Here is a 17,528-nt window from a genome sequence, read left to right as displayed (position 1 = left end):
TAAATATTTTCAATTAGTTAATTTTTTATAATAAATTACACCGATTGCATAATTTGAATCCCAAGAGTATTTACTTCACGATTTTAAATGTAATTTACCATATTTGTAATTTGTAATTTGTTATTTTTTATTAATAATTTACCTTATTTTTTTGCGGATTACTTGCGCAACTTACATTGAATACATATTACTTGGGTAAGTTGATATCATATTTACTGCAAACCAATATATGACAATATAATAATTATCTTAATATTGTAAGATCACTATTATTAGCCCATATAACTCATCTTTTAAATATTTTCAGTTAGTTAATTTTTTTTATAAAAAATTACACTGGTTGCATAATTTGAATCCCAAAAGTATTTACTTTACGATTTTAAATGTAATTTACCATGTTTGTAATTTGTTAATTTTTATTAATATTTACCTTATTTTCATTGCGGATTACTTGCGCAACTTGGTATCATATTTATTGCTTTGTTTAAATAATTTACCTTTATTTAATTCGGTTTTTATAATTTACCTTATATTGAATACGGATTACTTGGACAAGTTGATATCATATTTACTGCAGACCAATTTATGACAATATAATAAGTACATTAATGTTGTAATATCACTATTATTAGCCCATATAACCCATATTTTAAATATTTTCAATTAGTTAATTTTTTAATTATAAATTACACCGGTTGCATAATTTGAATCCCAAGAGTATTTACTTCACGATTTTAAATGTAATTTACCATGTTTGTAATTTGTTAATTTTTTATTTTTAATAATTTACCTTATTTTCATTGCGGATTACTTGCGCAACTTGGTATCATATTTATTGCTTTGTTTAACTAATTTACCTTTAGTTAATTCAGTTTTATTAACTTACCTTATATTGAATACAGATTACTTGGGAAAGTTGATATCATATTCACTGCAGACAAATTTATGACAATATAATAAGTATCTTAATGTTGTAAAATTACTATTATTAGCCCATATAGCCTATCTTTTAAATATTTTCAATTAGTTAATTTTTTATAATAAATTACACTTGTTGCATAATTTGAATCCCAAGAATATTTACTTCACGATTTTAAATATAATTTACCATGTTTGTAATTTGTTAATTTTTTTATCAATAACTTACCTTATTTTCATTGCGGATTACTTGCGTAACTTGGTATCATATTTATTGTTTTGTTTAAATAATTTATCATTAGTTAATTCAGTTTTAGTAACTTACCTTATATTGAATACAAATTACTTGGACAAGTTGATATCATATTTACAGATCAATTTATGACAATATAATATGTATCTTAATGTTGTAAGATCACTATTATTAGTCCATATAGCCAATCTTTTATATATTTTCAATTACATAATTTTTTATAGTAAATTACACTTGTTGCATAATTTGAATCTCAAGAGTATTTACTTCACGATTTTAAATGTAATTTACCATGTTTGTACTTTGTTAATTTTTTTATTAATAACTTACCTTATTTTCATTGCGGATTACTTGCACAACTTGGTATCATATTTATTGCTTTGTTTAAATAATTTACGTTTAGTTAATTCGGTTTTAATAACTTACCTTATATTGAATACATATTACTTGGCAAGTTGATATCATATTTACTGCAAACCAATTTATGACAATATAATTATAATATCTTTTTAAAACTGTTTCATTATTTATTATGAAAAATCCTTCTATATATTTAAAAAGAAGTCACTTTGCGAGATGTCACTTATACAGAGCTTCTCAGAAGAATTCTCTTAATCTTATTGGTTGATTTTTTAGAATTTTTTTTATTTTTTATTTTAATCATGGACAACACTAAAAGAAAAGTAACACTAAATACTAACCTTATTATATATTACTTCCGCAAGAATATTAATTAATACATGTATTAATAAGTTTCTTTATTACTTTTTTTTTGAAACACAACTTAATTTCATTAAATCTTAAACTTCTTGATTACAATGGTTAGAGGGAATTATCCATCCTCTTTGATTGAAAGCATAAACTACAACAATGTAAAATAAACAAGATAATTCTTCAATCGAAGATGACAGCGGATTCGAGACAGGGCTTGAATGCGTCGAAGTAGCCTTCACGACAAAGTCGGATAGCATAGAAATAGTCACATATAGTGACGTTGAAAACCAGCCCTCGTGGATGAGAAAGCTGAAATCAAAACTCGGTACCGAGTTAAGATAATCGTCTCCTTTCATAGAAAAGAGGAATGGAGATAAAGACCAACCCGATGAATCCACCGGTAAACTATTCTTCTTAAAAGAAAGATATGGCATTATGCACAAACTAAAGGCCCCAGTGAACCCACCGGAAGTCCTTTGCACCGTTACCACGTAGATCAAATCATCAAACACCATAGACATGAGCTTAAGATTTGGTGGTCTAGCAATATAATCGATAACTTCACAATTCTTAATAGGCCAGACCCATAATATTAACCTTCTCGGCTTTGAGATGAACGGCCATGTGATAGGGAAATTTGAAAGCTTACGGTTCATGCCGGAGTTGGAGGGGCAAGCGCTGGTTACGAGACACGGCGCATCAGATAATTGTACGATAATCTCCCCGGAGTCGACAAGACTCACAGCACCACCTATCGGAGATGGAGCAGCAATGACGTCAGCGCGTCGGATCTCGCCGGATCCACAGTAGAAGCTTCCAAAACGAGAACTTGCCGGAATAGGGTTGGTGGTTGTGAAACGAGATGAGCTTGTCCATGTCAACCAAGAAGTTTCCAGATCTGAACGACGGGTCAAGCGTGGAGCCCCACAGACAATAGACGTTCGGTCACCAGTAGTTAAAGGCGGAAGGAGGACTTGCAGCGGGAAGGAGGGAGAGCTCCGGCGAAGGTCTTCGTGTGGCAACCTCTGCGTTACGTTGATGGAGACAAGGCTCGCAGATCTGTACGAGACAAATGAGGAGCCAAGATAGAGGCTACGGCGAGGGGAGGAAACGCTTTGACAAGAACTAAACCGGGAACCCCCGGAGAAGCAAACAGTTCCGATGGTATCCAGATCGTCAGAGAAGCCCACAAGAGACGTCTCATGCGAGGTAGAAGCCAGAAACAGAAAAGACAACATAGTAAATTTAAGAAACCCAATGTAGACAGAGAACAGAGTGAACAGAAGCAGGGGAGAAGAGAAATAGAGGCGACGCCGGCGAGCAGAGGAGCCGCCGACGCCGTGAAAGGATGAAACAAGAAGTGTCTCGAGTATTGTATAAGTTTCTTTATTACAAATATGGAAAACCATTCACTTTTGATATCATATTGATTACATTATTTAATGCGATTTACTGATTTGTATCTAACTAGGTTGTTTGTTTTTATTAACTTACCTTAGTAATATTGATTACTTGCGCAAATTAAAAACATATCATATGCATATCATTTTATGAAAATACAAATATAATATATTTTCTTAAACGATTTCGTTATGCAAATTAAATATATAATTTTATTTATTTTATTACAAATATAATTAAAATATAATTAAAATATATTTAAAATAATTAATTTATTAAAATTTAATCCGTGGGTCCCACGAATTATATTCAAATTTGGGCGGGGCGGGTGCGGTATTTGAATCTTTCATTGTGGATCATGCGGATCGAAATTATGAGTCAAAAAAACTAGATGATTCGCGGGTTGGCAGGACAGGCGGGACGGGTCGACCTGCAGACCCAACTTTATCCGCATAGAGTGCGGACCGGTCACCTATAAAATCCGTTACTGTTAAATTTTGTACTATTTAATTCATAATTTGAATTTGTACAATTTCCGCACAGGGTGCAGACTGGTCACCTAGTTTCTATTACATGATTAGTCTAGATAATAAATGATTTTAATGATTTTAGGATTCATGTAAAATCATGTTTACAATCATATTAATAATACTAAGAGAATAAAAATATTTGATAATTCTCTGCAATTGTTACGATGGTCAACTAACATAACAAGATAATAGTAGTTGGAAAAAAAAAAACAAGTTAATAGTAAAGTAAGTTACGCGCTAAAGTCCCCAATTGAATCTATCTACCGGAATGTGTTAGTATATGTGCAGTGACATGTAAATTTTTTTGGTGCAAATGACATGTATATTATAATAGGTAAGGGTGACACATAGCGGATATCCGTAAAGATATCCGTAATCCGATCTGTCACGTACGAATAATCGATTTTGATCCGATTTGATCTGTAATATTTACGATATTTGGTGTTATGAAGATTCGATCCGTCGATCCAGTAAAAGATTAAAAAAATTATTTTTTCAAATAAATTAAAAAGAAAGATTTTAATATAAAATAATAATATTTCATTACAAATTATTTAAAAACTAGGTATTTTTAAAAATTTAATGACAAAATAATTAATTTAGTGGATAAAATAACTAAAAATCTATATAGAGATATTAAATTATATAGTTGTCAAAAAAAGTTGTTAAATTATATATACATATAAATACATATGTACATTACATATCGGATCGGATATTCGTTTTCTAAAAAATGTGTATTTGTGATTTGCTTCTTATTTGATGGATATTGAATTTTAGTATTTGCTTTGATTCGTAAAGTTACGTATATCCGAATTTTTCGGATCGAATCGAAACAAATAACGGATCGAATCAAATTTTACGGATATTTTACCCACCTCTTATAATAGGAACTGCAAATACTGATCCGTTCAGATCTTTGAATCTGTACATATATTTGTCTTTTTACTTTTCTATAAATTGATATTTCTGGACATATGTTATTTAGATATTTTAACACTTTTATGAATCTATCTGAACCCATAAGGATTCCATTTGATTCTGAAAACTTATAGTATCTGATCAAAATAATTTTAAAACCTAAAAAATCTGATACTTAAAAAACCGATCCATACCCGAATTGATACCTAGATGTCTGTGTCTAACTGATGGTAAACAAATAGAAAATTCAATGTTAATCTATTTGAATTCTTGTTACGAATAAATAAATTTTATTTAAACTTGTAAAATTATTATGATTAATAAGTAAATAAATGATGTTAAATTATTATGATAAATACAATTAGCTAAGTATTAAGGAAGAGTGAAAGAAAGAAATGCAAATTTTTTTACAAAACACTTAAATAAATAAAATTTATTTTGTATTTTTGTAATAAATGATAACGAATTATTTAAAAGACAACAAAATAAATGAAAATATGTAAAAAACACTTGTGAAAGTAAGTATTATTTTCATTTCAGTTTTAATAGAATAGATATTTTGACATCGTAAAAAGATGAGAAATAGTTGGAATACTTGTCTGATGCTTTTGACTTCTGACAATATGGCTTTATGTTTTTTCGTATGTTTTTTTTTTGAACACAGACATACGATTAATTAAGCAGATCAACTATAAATAGTTGGTTGGAGTTCAATACAACACTGATTTTGCAAGAGAATCAGCTATGCAGTTCATGTTTCTTGGAATAAAAGAAAAGGCAATAAAATCAAAGGAGAAGGATAGATGCTCGATGTCCCGGGTGATTCTGTAGAGATCCGTCGGGTAGTTCTTCGAGGTGATGCTAGCAACGAGTGCTTGACAATCTGATTTGATACAGATTCTTGAGTAGCCGGCTGTCCGTGCGTGTAAGAGAGCCGATCTTATGGTTTTTTCGTATGTCTTGAAAAGATAACTTGGGCGAATCGAATGCAAGTGTACGAACAAACTTCGTGTCCACAATTTAACTCCATTTTAGATCTTTAAAACTACCTGTGGTTTGCTCCATTTTTCACTTTAATTTTAGGGTTAATTTGTGAAATAACTATAGTGAGCAACAAAATTGAACAAATAGCCATTTAATAATCTGCATATCTGATGTGACATTTTATTTCACAAATGGCGCGTAAGTATGCATTGCACAATGAATGTCGTTAGATACTATTATGTTTTTATCGTCTTGTTTTTTTTTTTTTGCCATCTGAATATTTCATTGATCAACCAAGTACTCCAGCAAAGATACAACACGTATCATAACCAAAAAAATCATACTAACAGGCCAACTACCTCTAAGAGACCAGGCCAACTCAAAAAATATTTGATAATAACCATCTAGGAAGACCCCTAGCTACATAGGACTGAAACCTATCTCCAGTCACTACACGGTTAGCAATTAAACAGGCTTCTCGGATGTTTTTATTGTCTATATAGAATAGACTTTCTTATCACATATTTTTAAATATAAGTGGTAATTTATATACCATTTTTTTTGTTCGTTGCGAACTTCAATGCAACTTTAGGAAATGTTTTAGGAAAGTTTTGTTTATTGGATGCATGTTCAGAGATAAGAGGGATTGTAAAATAAAAATTATAGTTCATGTAATTAATCTAAACTTTTCTGCTAGACAAAAAGTGCAACATCCAAAAATTTTGTCCTAATATGTATCGGAAATAAATGTACATAGTGAATATACGCCGTTTACTTAGGCCTCGAATGCGGGAGATAAATCATGTTACCATTTAGTTATCTTTTTTTCTGTTAATTATACAAATAAAATAAATAATCCCTAATTTTTTTGAGAAAAGTAGTGTGGTATATTTAGTCAATGACCGCACTACAAACTAAAACGAGGCTAATATAGTGTGGTTAAAAGGTTGTATTGTTTATTTCTTGCATTTATTTACTGTAAATAATATTTTTAAATTAATTGATTATTTAAAAACTAAATATAGTTTATATTTTTATTCAGTTCTGGTTTGATTTTTGATTTACTTTCGGTTTAGTTTTTGATTCGATTCTGGTTCAGTTCCGACATTCCTGTTGATATATGATCTATTATTATTGGACACTATAATATTAATATTGTGCAAGTTTTCATACAAAAAAAAATATTTTAAAAGAAGCCCTTTTTCAAAAAAAAAGAAAAAGAAAAGTTTTCATACAATTCTACATGAACAAGAGAATAACTAAAATGTGTGTTCGCTAAATTCCACTGATAGTTTAAATTCTTAAGATTTAAGAATTGATGATTTTTATTAGTTCTACACAGTAAAGTTCCCGAACATGTTAAACTTTACATTTCTTCCTAATGAAAGTTACTTTAAAATATATATTATTATGTGCGTTTGAGTAAAACCGAGATGCAAGATTCTCAATGCTTGTTAGCATAAAAAAAAAGATTATCAATGCCTTTTTATAAAAAATAAAAAAAAGAGATTCTCAACACCTACAAATCCACTAGGGATATTAGTGATTCAGATTTAAAATAAACAAACATCTAGTGGGCTAAATAAACATATATTAATAAATAAATTTTATGGAGTGTACTATTCCAACGTCATTTGAATACCATTAGTGCGAGTAATAATACAAAAACTTAAAGGGGAAGAGTAGATCATATACCTTTTTAAATATTCCCTGAAATGGCTTGTTAATTTTCCATCACCCAAATCTCTCTAGATGCATTATTTCAGTGTGGCCTTATGATATTGTGGAGGACAACTAAACAACAATACTTCTTTTTCTTGAAAATTCTTATGACTTGGTTCTACTTCTACCTAGATGTGCACACTGTAATTATATATATTAGTATATCACATATGATGTGTTTTTATTGATTATGGTTATTTGGACAATTTGGTTATAATTGTATATTTACTGGATTCAAGCTTCCAGATCTGATCGAAAATAGTACCGGTCCGGTAAATATCAGGACCAGAAGCAGAATCAAAATTTATTAGTATCCAACCCACTCTAATCAATATTTTCTGCGACATTTACCACTGTGCTACAAAGGGTCAATGAAAAGTGACGGCCGATAGATTCCTTATATATCTTGGGAGCGGAAGCTCAAGCTTCTAAGACTTGGTATCAACGCCGGTACTGATCGAAAACAAAAGAAAACCAAGGGTTTAGGGTTTACTCAGGGGTTTAGGACTTACTCAGGGATTTAGGGTTTAAGATTTAGGATTTAAAGTTTAGTGTTTGGCTGACGGTATTAAAAATATATTTTTCTAAAACGTATTTTTGTTTGCAATTAATATTAATTTTTATTAGTTTTATTTTTTAGTTTAAAAATATTAATATAATTTGACAATATTTTGTTTCTTTTTTTTGAAATCCTATTGGTTGGGTGAACATAAAGGTTCACTCTAGGGGTGAACCCAAAAATTTCTCTTTTAACATGAACAAAACTTAGCTTCACCCCCTAAGATGAACCTCTACATTCACCCACCAATAGGAATTAGTTAATTGAGATTTGATATCTCTTAAAAAAGGAAACCAAGTAATAAGAATTTAATGAAATATAATTATATTTTTAGATAAATAAAAAATAGTAGCAATTATCAAAAAAATATAACTTTTAATATTGATAAATCCGTCAGAAAATACAAAACCCTAAACCCTAAATTTTAAATCCTAAATCTTAAATTCTAAATACTAAACCATAAACCTTTGGGAAAAGCCTGAACCCTTGGGCAAATCCTATACCCTAAACCCTCAAATTTAAACCAAATCTTAAATCATAAACTAAATCCTAATCCCTAAATCCTAAATCATAACCCCTAATACTAAATCCTAAATCCTAAATTCTAAAATGGTTTATGGTTTAGGATTAAGGGTTTATGATTTAATATTTGTCAAAGAGTTTAGGGTTTAGGGTTTCGTGTTTAGAATTTAGGGTTTAATATTATGGTTTATGATTAAGGGTTTAAGGTTTAGAGTTTAAGATTAACGATTTAGGGTATAGGATTTGTCCAAGGGTTTAAGGTTTAGTATTAAAGAATTTAGGGTTTAGGGTATAGTATTTTCTGACGGGTTTATCAATATTAAAAAAATATTTTTTTTTTATAATTACTACTATTTTTTATTTATCTAAAAATATAATAGTATTTCATTAAATTCTTATTACTTGGTTTCTTTTTTTAAGAGATATCAAATCTCAATTAATTAATTCCTATTGGTGGGTGAATGTAGATGTTCACCTTAGGGGGTGAAGCTAAGTTTTGTTCATGTTAAAAGAGAAATTCTTGGGTTCACCACTAGAGTGAACCTTTACGTTCACCCAACCAATAGGATTTCGTTATTTCATATTCAGTATCTTTTAAAAAAGGAAACAAAATATTGTCAAATTATATTAATATTTTTAAACTAAAAAATAAAACTAATAAAAATTAATATTAATTGCAAACAAAAATACGTTTTAGAAAAATATATTTTTAATACCGTCAGCCAAACACTAAACCCTAAATCATAAATCTTAAACCCTAAATCCCTGAGTAAACTCTAAACCCCTGGGTAAACCTAAACCTTTGGGTAAATCATAAACCCTAAACCTATGGGTAAACCCTAAACCCTTGGGTAAATCATAAACCCTTGGGTTTATGATTTACCCAAGGTTTAGGGTTTAGTATTTATGATTTACCCAAGGGTTTAGGGTTTATCCAAGGGTTTAGGATTTAAGATTTAGGGTTTAGAGTTTAGGGTTTATCCAAGGGTTTAGGATTTAGTATTTATGATTTACCCAAGGGTTTTGGGTTTAGTATTTAGGATTTAGGGTTTAGTGTTTTGCTGATTGTATTAAAAATATTTTTTAAAAAGTCCAAAGATTTAAGATTTATCCAAGGGTTTACCATGGATTTAAGGTTTATGATTTAGGGTTTAGTGTTTTGCTGATGGTATTTTAAATATAAAATCTTTTTTTTCGACCACTATTATTTTATATTTATTTTTATTTTAAAAACATAATAAAACTTAACAGTATTTTGTTTCCTTTTTTAAAAGATATTGAATATGAAATAACGAAATCTTATTGGTTGGGTGAACCTAAAGATTCACTCTTAGGATTGTGTCATTTAAGATTTAAAATCTTTTAAAAAAGAAAACAAAATATTATCGAATTATATTATACTTTCAAAATAAAAACTAAATAAAAATTATACTAATCACAAAACCAAAATTTTTTAATCTTAAGAAAAAATATTTTCAAAAAAAAAATTAACGCTCTCAACAAACATTAAATCTTAGACTTTTGGATAAATCTTAAATTTTAAGATTTATCCAAGATTTTTGGATTTACCCAAGGGTTTAGGGTTTACCCAAGGGTTTAGGATTTATGATTAGGATTTAGGGTATAGTTTTTTGTTGATTGTGTTATATATAATTTTTTTTTAAATCAAAGTTTTATAATTTATCCAAAGGTTTACTAAAGGATTTAGGGTTTAACATTTAGAGATTGGTGTTTTTTTGTGGTATTATTTTTTTAAAAAAAATATCTATTTTTGCATTTAGTATTATTTTATTTATTTTTACTTTATTTTTTATTTTTAAAACATAATATAATTTAGCAATATTTTGTTTCTTTTTTCAAAAGATGTCAAATTTAAAATAACTAAATCCTATTGGTTGGTGAATCTATAGGTTCATCCTAAGGGGTGAACCCAAGAATTACTCTGTTAAAATACTTCTAGGAAATCTTCCAAACGACTTAGAGGGAAGTTTTCTAAGTCTGTCTCAGATATGAAAAACTTGCATATTCAAAAGCATTAAAATAACTAGAAAACATAGAAAAACTTTAAAAATAAGATAAGAGATTAAAACAACCAAAAGAGTTTTCGAAAGGTAAGAGCTTTAAGCAACAATAGGTTAATATGATTTATAGATCTACCTTTAAAGGAGTTGAATATGAGAACTATGTAATAAAAAATCTGCAAAAACAAAATTAATCAGTGAGAAGACATGAATAACAATAAATTGATATACAGTTTGGTGTTTTTCAGTTAAAAGAGATTAGAGAGAGGTTGTAGAGTTTAGAATGAGGAATATGACATTTTTGTTGCAGCCATTTGAGAGGAAGAGAGAGAATGTGTAGATTTTCTTTATATTGGTAGACAAAAATTCCAATAAGGTTAAATATTTTTGATTTAGAAGACATTCAAGTAAGTCGTCTTCTAGAAACTTAATATTCGCTTAGTAGACTTAATATTTTTTAGCGGGAAAATAAAATATTTTTGGCGGGAGTTAGAAAACTTTCAGAGAAGTCTTCTAACTGATAATACTAATTGCAAGACGACTTCCTTGTAAGTCGACTTCCCTGTAAGTCGTCTAGTGCATTAAATGTTAAAATATTTCTGGAAAGTCTTTCAGACGACTTACAGGAAAGTTTTCCAGGGAAGTCTTTCAAATCTGTCTCAAATATGAAAAACCTGCATATTCAAAAGCACTAAAAATAAAGTAAGAGTTTAAAACAATCAAAAGAGTTTTTCAAAAGGTAAGAGCTTTAAGTAACAAGAGGTTAATATGATTTATAGATCTACCTTTAAAGGAGCGGAAGATGAGAACCATGTATTGAAAAACATACAAAACCAAAATAAATCAGTAAGAAGACATGAAATAACAATAAATTGATATAAAGTTTGGTGTTTTTAAGTTGAAAGAGATTAGAGAGTTTTAGAATGAAGAACATTATATTTTTGTTCAGCCATTTGAGAGGAAGAGAGAAAATGTATAAATTTTCTTTATATAAAGAGACAAAAATTCCAATAAGGTTAAACATTTTCGATTTAGAAGACTTTCAAGTAAGTCGTGACGACTTACTTGAAAGTCTTCTAGAAATTTATTATTCTCCGAGAAGACTTCAATAACTTTAGCGGGAAACTAAAATATTTTTAGTGGAAGTTAGACGATTTTCAGAGAAATTTTCTAACTGATAATACTAATCGCCAGACAACTTCTCTGTAAGTCGTCTAGGCTCTAAACATAACCCCTAAACTAATTTAAGTAACTAAACACTTCATAAAATCAAATTAAACTTAAAAAGTGTTTACTATATACATAAATAAAATACATACAGGTAAAAAATTATTTTTTAAATAAACATTTAAACTTTCAAAAATCGAATCCTAAGAATACATACAATACTACAACATATGTTACCAAACTCTAATCAAAGAATATCATGATTTACTATTTTTATTCATCTGTGTTGAAAACAATTCAATTTTATTATATCTTAATTTATATTACTTAAAACTATTTATAACCACATGATTTTTAATTTTTCCCTTATCAAAATACTTTTTTTACAAAATTTATAAATTACTTTTAAGATCAACTATACCGGACGACTTCCCTGAAAGTCGTCTAGACGACTTATAGTATCTCAGAAGATTTAGAAGACTTTATGGGACTATATTCGTCAAAAAGAATTTTAGTTTTTTGTTTGGTTATAAAGAATTAGCTGTAATTTGACAAGGTTTTTATGTTAATTTTGCATTTGATTCAAGTTTGTGTATAGTTTTGCATTTAAAATCAAAAATCTAGGTTTGAGTCATATATTTGGCAAATCTCCCTAAGGGTTAATTGTTTGAATTGGAATGCGAGATTATATATAAAAAGACCACTAACGGTCGGGTGTAACAAATTTGTAATCTATGAACTTTATGGTATTTTGAATTTTAGTTTCTTAAGAATAAAATTTTGATATTTTATATTTGCTTGATAAAAAAGTTACTAAATATTTTATTTAGAATTGTTGACAATATTTCTAATTTTTGGATCGGTAGAGCCATAAGAAAATCAGAATAGACATAACCAAGGGGATAGTCGGCAAATGCTCTGAATGCTGTAGAAACTCTTATTTCTTTCTAAAGCTTTTTTTATAAATCAATCATGATTTTGTTTTTTTTAAATTGAATCTACAACCAAGAATTTAGAAAAAAATATCTTAGCTCTAGAAATCAAGTTTTCTACAGCATTTACTTAGTGCTTTAGATGTATTGAAATAAATCTACAGAAAAAAAATATTAAAGCTACAGTCAAAATATTCACAGCCTTATTTATAAGCAAAAGATCTAAAATTACAATACCAACCAATCAGGCCATAAACCCACACACACAGTAACAAAGTTAAACTAATCAACGCTTATCATTATATGTATATAAATGGTCTTAAATACTGTTAAATATGTATTTATTTTTAAACTAACACACAAACATCAAAGTGACCAATTTGTCATTTATTAGAGAGGTAAATGACATTATATCTCTTTACAGATCTATAAAATAAATAAATATTTAACTAACATTTTTTAAAAAAATTGAAAAAATCAAAATTTTATTTAAGAGACGATTTAAACAAATTGAAAGACCCTTATAAATATGTATCGTATATCTTTATAAATCTGAGTTTTCTGCATATTTAGAAAAACATTTTTAATATTTATAACATCTTCCTAAAATTTAAGAAGAAATTTATAAATATGTTTATTATCTTCATAAAATTTAGGAAATATTTCATAAATCAATACTATTGAAACAAAACATGACCTATTGATATAGGTGTGGTCCAACTATTTTAATATAATTATTAAAGCATCTTATTAATCATTTTAAAAATATTATTATACAAATAAAAACACAAATATAATTTAAAACATATATATATATATATATATTAAACTTTTAAAAATGTAAAACAAAAAATATACCCGCCCTTTTAAGAGCGGATCAGAATCTAGTATGTATTTAAAGATACATTCTTAAATGAATATTTATAAAGACCTTCATAATTAAATATGTATTTATGAATACATTTCTAAATCTGAATTATATATATTAGGATGATATTCTTGAATATTTATAACATCTTTCTACAGTTTAAGAAGATATTCCTTTTTTATCAAAGTTTAAGAAGATATTCCTAACTTAACATTTTACCAAAAAAAGAAGATATTCATAAAAATATAACATCTTCCTAAATTTTTGGAAAACCTTCATAAATATATATTTAGTCTTTACGAATTTGAGTTATGTGTTAATTAAGAAAAAAATTCCTAAATATGTGCATAACATCTTCCTAAATTAAAAAAAAAACATTACAAGATGTGTATAACATATTCCTAAAATTTAGGAAACCTTTTAAAAATGTAAATTTAGAATTTTATCTTTAAACTTGTATTTATGAAGACTTTTTATGCATGCATAAGAACTCACATAATTTGAGTTATATGTACATTTAAGAGGATATCCATGAATATGTATAAAATCTTCTTAAAGTCTGAGAATTCATTCATTAATATGGACAAATATTCATAGAGTACAAGAAGACACTGAATAGGTATGATATCTTCTTCAATTTAACTTAACTGTATAGAAAAACATTACTGAACATGTATAACATCTTCTAAAACTTAAGAATATATTTCTAAATATGTATAATATCTTTATAAGTTCTAGGAAAATTCATAAATGTTGCATACATAAATATCAAAATTTCTAAATATATGTTTTGAAAGGATTTTCTAATATTTTTAAATATGTCATACACATTTAGGAAAATCTTCCTAAGTATATATACAAGTTACATTCATGAAATTTAATTGCACGTTTAGGAAAACCTTTATGAACTAGAAAAAAAGAAGTTGAAAAAAAATGATATACAAAATATTTTCGAGTTTAATATTTTAAATTTATTTATTTTATCATTTTAATAAACAATTATATAAATTTTAAATAAGTATATAATTATCTTTTTACTTATTAATGAATATTAGTTTTGGGATTATTGTCCTTAATTGCTAGTTTTGAAAAATAAACATGTTTTAGTGATATTTAAGATTATTGCCTATATAAACATGTTCTTTTTTGGTCGAACGATCTTTGCATATGCATTTAGCACCTTTACTTCCCAACTATGGGAACCGCAGAAATTGGATCACCTGTGGCTCGTGGAAGATGGGCGACCAATTAACACTACTTGCATATGCAATAATTTGAGGCGAATTTATGCGCCTATGACGCTATATATAGTTCAGTTTATGAATATACCATTTGAATTTGTAATATCATTCCATAATTGTCATGCCACTTTACTATAGTCTCTACACTATTAACGTTCAACTTTATTAATACATTAGTGAAATTACTGTTTCACCCACTAATAAAGTAATTTATCATCTCATGCGTACTACTGTATCAGAATGATCTAAGAATTGTTGTTTACTAATTACTAGTCGCTATCTTTGTCATAATGAATTTCTAGGCAAATAAGTTTTGTGGTGGGAGCAAATAATCAAACGTTTTATGTGATCGGCTATGAGACAATTTCATTGTTGGTTGTTTTAAAAGATTTCGAATGGACACAATCAAAACATTTATTAACTCCTGATCAGGGGATGAGACACATGAGCTGATAATGGTCTGGAAGATGTGAAAGAGTAAAGACTGAGAGTACACATATAGGAGTTGATCAAAACATTATGTGAGCATCATGAAATATCAGTCGAACACAAATGACGATATAGAGCGTTAGTTGTAGACTCGCAATATCCTATGATTACAGTCTTGGTCCGTGATGAGAAGTTGTTTTAAATAAGTGGAACGATCCGTTATAACTCAAAAATTTAATATAGAAATGATATATACTGAAAGAATTACAATAAATTAGTATTTGTATTTGATAAAATGTAATTGTACCCGAAACCTGCTAATTAGCCAAATAATTGTAGGATGATATACATTTTGAAAATTAATTTTCTACATGATGAGGTTAGAGCAGTATACGAAAAGAAGTTATAATAATAAAAAATAATTGGTGACGGTTTGATAAAAACTGAAAAAAAAAATCATGTGAGAAAAATACAAATATTAATTTTTGTTTATTAAAGTTAGGAGGAGAGTTTTATTTGACTTTAGTTCATCAAAATACATGATGAAAAGAAAAGTTGAAACTCATATATCAAAACACCCATACATCAAAAACTTGAAAAAAAAAATTAATCAGAATATAATTCGAAGAGCAGAAATTTATCTTTTAAAATACTGCAGTGAATAGGATGACATCTAATTTATGCATCTTATAAGAAGTATTTTCTTTCCTTTTGTTATTTGGATTCAAGGGTCAAGGACTCGGCCATTTGATCCTATCTAAGGAATATTCTCTTCGGCTGATACCATATACAAAGCAAGATGCCGAGTGTTTTTGGGGAAAGAAAATCTTTTTCTTAGTTTAGTATTTGCTATTACCACTAAAGTGGTGATGTAGGCATCATCGGAAACAATTGACATCCAACGAGAAACTCCAAGGGCCATCATTGATCTTTGTTTGTAATCAATTTTTCTTACCCCTTTTGGCTCTCATTCATCGAGTTTGAAAGAATATAATTATTATTGATAGTTATTAACCCACTAAGTGATTTAAATAAATTTCACGCTAGAAGACATAGACGAAGTAACTTACCCGTACTGATGTTTTTTTGATTGGGTAGGAGGGATAACCTACACTGACGATGAATCTCTATAACATATAGGCAATTTGCAAATGAGAAAAAAAAATAGTTGTGTAATTGATGAATGAGAACAAGATTTTAGAACAATCATGAAACCTCGTCAATTTACCCAAATAAATTAATGCCGGCTTATTCATCCTCATGTGGGTCAAATTCTCAGTTTTATCACAAAATGTGAATATAACCAGTTCTTCCATTTTAAGTACGACTAGTTATATCATGGGTAAGGCTGATATGTTAGATGTGACGTAGAATAATATAATAGCATCATAACTATTAGCGGAATATACTGAATTGAATGTGTAATTCACTTTCAATAAACCGCAGAGGATATGAGAGATTTTTATATAAAGAGAGACCTTACCACGATGTAGAATGTGTAATCCGCTCTCATGTTTTGTTTCTTATCTTTTCTCGGTTTTGCAGTTCTGATTGCTCTGTTGTTCACATGACTGAAGTATTTTTGGCTACCCTGGAACTTTAGTCTGCTCACTTCTTGTTTTAGCTATTAGTACATATCTAAAAAATAAAAAAGAAAAAGATGAAATGTTTGTATCTTCAAATTAAATATAGAATTAAAATATAATATATATATATATATATAGTATATATATATATAATATATAATTTAATAATGGTAAGATATTAGTAAGAATTTGATATAATATATATATGTATATTTTTTGGTCAATATATATGTGAATAACTTTCAGTCTGTTATTATTTTCTTCTTTCATCACCGGAACTAATATTCTAGAAATATTATAAAAGCCATTTTATTATCTTAAATCAGTATTTGAAAGATATATTTGAAGCATTATATATTTGAAATCAGTGGATATATTTATATGATCTGATTAGTCTCACTACTAGGTGCTAATATGCGTCTTGTGTTGGATGAAGTATTATAATGTTTAATTTAATAGATAGTAGAAAGTTAAAAATTTATATTAGAACGAATGTTACGTGTTAGAGATGTACATTGGTTTCAAGACAGAGATAAAATCCATATCACTCAGTCTTTCTGTGTTTTGAAGTTTATAAGCTGTGATACGATAGAAAGAAATTTACTTTGATATATATAGTAATAACTAATATGGTTTAGATAACAATAATTGAATAAATCAATATATTACATCGCGAGATTAATGCGAAAAAAAATTCTTACAGTATCGTGTATAATTTTTAACTGTTGATGAGAATTTAAACAAATTAGTAGTAACTTTC

This window comes from Raphanus sativus, chromosome 6, assembly GCF_000801105.2.
Source record: "Raphanus sativus cultivar WK10039 chromosome 6, ASM80110v3, whole genome shotgun sequence".
Classification (NCBI taxonomy): domain Eukaryota; kingdom Viridiplantae; phylum Streptophyta; class Magnoliopsida; order Brassicales; family Brassicaceae; genus Raphanus; species Raphanus sativus.
This window is presented reverse-complemented; position numbering follows the sequence as displayed.